Raw genomic sequence first — 3,731 nt, 5'->3', positions numbered from 1 at the left:
TTCCGAACCTATGGTTTCATTCGGTTCCAACTGGTTTCTATATAATCCGTTTTAAACCAGTTCGGTTTCAGTTTGATTTTCAGGTTGGTTTAGTTAACCGGTTTTTTCCAACCTCTAGGTAATCATGCATTCATGCGGATGTGCGTAACGTTTAGGTCATTTTAAGGACTTGTTGTAAAAGTCTTTTTACATGTTTTGGATTATCATTAAAATTTCATGACAAAAAGCTCATTTTTAATGACTCAAAACACACTAAAGTAGTTTGAAATTAGTCTTGGCCGAACGAAATATAATAAGATATTGAATGAGAAGATATTGGAACTCTAGAGGCAATGTCTTTGTAAGATCTAGATAACTAATTTTACTATAGGTATAAATTTCTTTGTAGGTTTGTTAATGTGTAAATTGTGTAATTAGTAACAAATACTAATGTGATAATGCCATCAAACCTTGAAAAGATTTGACTCTATGTGGGCGATCTTATGTCAAAAACGAGTTGAGCCGAGCTTGAAAAACAATATACGAGCCAAACTCTAGCTTTAGAATAAGAGCTCGAAACGAGTCGAGCTTGAGCCAAGTGACGGCACCTTATTGGGCCATGCCAATTTGTGTGTGTGTTTTTTCATTAGTTTCGAACTACAACAAATGTAATGAAAATGGACCGGATTCGCGAAGATTTTCCGCCATAACGTCCATGACTGACAACATTTGGGTGTTACTATCGCCCAAGTTTTACTGACCAATGTTCTCCCCATTGGCCCACATCAATTTTTATATATATTTTTTTTGGTTCCGGTATTGTAACTAATATAACCGAAACTAGCATATACGTGTCGAGTAACCACCTCAACACCCAAGACCGACAACGTTTGGGTTTTATCGGCCGGATAAATGTCGTTTTAAAGATTTTATTTTTTGTATATGCTATAAGTTAATTTGATGAATTTACTTTCTAGATTTTAACGCTCGGGTTTTACTAGTGTTGTTTATGATTTTAAGTCCATAACAAACGTAATTTATAATTTAATACTGATGAGTTGTCAATAATATCCTTTATTGGACATAGGTAAATTACTAGTTTATGTGAAATATAAAATTTAAGTTTAAGTGTTGTAATTTGAGTTAACAATAATGAGATTCATAATTACTTTCCAATACTAATAATAGTAACAATAATTCATGGTTATTATGATTTGATTTGGTATGGTATGGTATGGTATGGTATGGTAGGACACAAACGTTATTCCACTGCTTGAAATGGTCATACTCGTCTCCCCGTTGTCACTCACCCTTGTCTTTCCACAACCCAATACAAACCGCGTCTACACACACGCACCTTTTCTTTTCACATACAAACTCAATCACACCTTCACCTTCACCTTCACCTTCACCACCATGAAACTACCATGGCTCACTCCATCTTCTCTCTAACCCTCTTTCTTCTTCTCATTCACTCTTCCAACTCCTCACTTCCAACTGTTTCAATCAGTGTCACCTCCAACAACCAAACCTTAATATGCGCCTTAACCAAACCAAATATAAATATATTATTTCCATATGGTAACCGAATCAACCTTCCCTTAATCGGAATCGTATAATTTCCTTTGCGGGTTAGCCTCCAGGACACCAACAGATTCCGTGCTGGTGTGCTGGAGGTTCCAGGCCAACGGAACCGTCGTGTTTAAACGGATTTACCATGGTTCGCTCCTCATAGAGATTGACTCCGGAGATTCCCATATTTGTGGGATTGTTAGCACAACTGGTGCGCTATTATGCTGGCAGTGGGATCAGTTTAATGATGATATCCTTCTTAACCGAACCCGGTTCAGCTCTGGTGTTTCAGTTGGGGACAATTATGTGTGCGGCTTGAATAACACAGGACGGATAATATGTTCATCAAGTAATAACGACGTTTCTAGTCATGGAAGTTACAATGCTATCTCCGCGGGTAATACCCGTGTTTGTGCTGTGAATTCGAGTAACGGTTTGGATTGTTGGGGCGAGCGGATGGTTTGGAAACCGGATGGACTGTTTAAATCGGTTTCCGTTGGAGATAACCGGTTTTGTGCGATCCGGGTGAACGGAACTGTGATTTGTTGGGGTGAAACCGGTTTCCAGTTGCCTGAATATTTACTGCGGGTTCGGTTCGAGGCATTGCAGGTGGTGTTTTTTGCGGAATTTCGACTTCGAATTATTCAGTTTATTGTTGGGGAGGTGAAGCTGTGAATTCGGTTGTGTTTGAAAATGTAGTCCCGGGCTTCTGTACAAGTTCTTGTACTTGTGGCCCAATCGGGAACTATGCCGCATTTTGCGCCGACGGGTTGATGATTTGTAAGCCGTGTGCTTACGATCAACCTCCTCCCCCTCCGGAATCAGTACAACCACCGCCACGGAATGGTGGTTGGAGTGATCATAAAATGGTGGCTTTTGTGGTGGTCGGATCAGTAGGTTCGTTATCGTTTATGCTAGTTATCGGGTTTCTAATCATCCGATTCTGTAAATCGAGTGATGGTAGTCGAGTTCATGATTCGGGCCCGATGGAAGACGACCAAATCGCTTCACAACTTCAAGCGCGAATCGTGTGCTTGTTAAGAAACTAAGTCATTTGATCAGTATGGGAAATGGGAGTCATTTGGAGGAATTCACGTTACAAACGATTATTAACGCGACCGGTAACTTCTCGGACGATCACCGAATAGGGATTGGGAGTTTCGGGTCGGTTTACCACGGGTTGCTACCCGATGGTCAAAAAGTAGCGGTTAAACGGGCCGAATTAACGAGCTCGTCGTCGTATCCTGGTGGTACGCACAAACGCCAAGAGGACACAAACGAAGCGTTTGTAAACGAACTCGAGTTTTTATCCCGGGTTAATCATAAAAACCTGGTCCGGTTACTAGGGTTTTGCGAAGAAGAAACCGAACTCGTTTTAGTATACGAGTTCATGGAAAACGGGAGCCTTCATAGCCATTTACATAGTTTATATAGCTCGTACGTAATGTCGTGGCCTGCACGGCTCAAAATCGCTCTAGATGCGGCCCGTGGGCTTGAGTACCTTCATGTCTACGCTGATCCACCGATCATTCATCGGGACATTAAGTCATCAAACATATTGCTTGATGACGAATGGACGGGTAAGGTATCGGATTTCGGGCTATCCTTGTTGGGCCCACCGGACAACATTTCACACCTATCAATACATGCTGCAGGCATGGTCGGTTACATGGACCCTGCGTATTATAAGTTTGAGCAGTTGACAGCTAAAAGTGATGTTTACAGTTTTGGAGTTCTTTTACTGGAAATGTTATCAGGGCATCGCGCGATTCACAAAACAGAAACTGGTGAGAGAAGGAATGTGGTTGACTTCGGCGTTGGTATGTGGACCCGGCATTCTTAAGTCCGAATGGCATCATTTGATAACAAAATGTGCCATCGGGCGTCCGAAATGCGGTTTTGTCCTGATCGTCGACGGCCATGTGGATTTGATGGTATCCCTTATACGCATCAAGGAAGCATTTAAGGCGAAACGGTGCTAACGAATCTACCTTAAGGTCAATTTCGGGTAACGGGTAACAATCTTTGGGGCACGCTTTGTTTAGGTCTTTGAAATCTATGCACATGCGCCATTGTTTGTTAGATTTCGGTACCATGACGGGATTTGCAACCCATGTTTGATATCTGCTAACGCGTACGATGCCTGCGTCAAGGAGTTCTTGACTCGGGTTCTACACGCG

General features: G+C 41.9%; 1 pseudogene; it reads left to right on the top strand.

The window, feature by feature from the left end:
• The first annotated feature begins 1,406 nt into the window (after positions 1-1,406).
• Positions 1,407-3,394, top strand: LOC143626682 (serine/threonine-protein kinase-like protein CCR4 pseudogene; annotated as a pseudogene).
• The last annotated feature ends 337 nt before the right edge of the window (positions 3,395-3,731 follow it).

The sequence above is a fragment of the Bidens hawaiensis genome, unplaced genomic scaffold (assembly GCF_021521415.1).
Source record: "Bidens hawaiensis isolate Kalapana, Puna unplaced genomic scaffold, B.hawaiensis_p1.1 tig00004477_1, whole genome shotgun sequence".
Lineage (NCBI taxonomy): Eukaryota > Viridiplantae > Streptophyta > Magnoliopsida > Asterales > Asteraceae > Bidens > Bidens hawaiensis.
The sequence above is the reverse complement of the archived record's forward strand: the minus strand, read 5'-3'. Positions and strand labels throughout refer to the sequence as shown.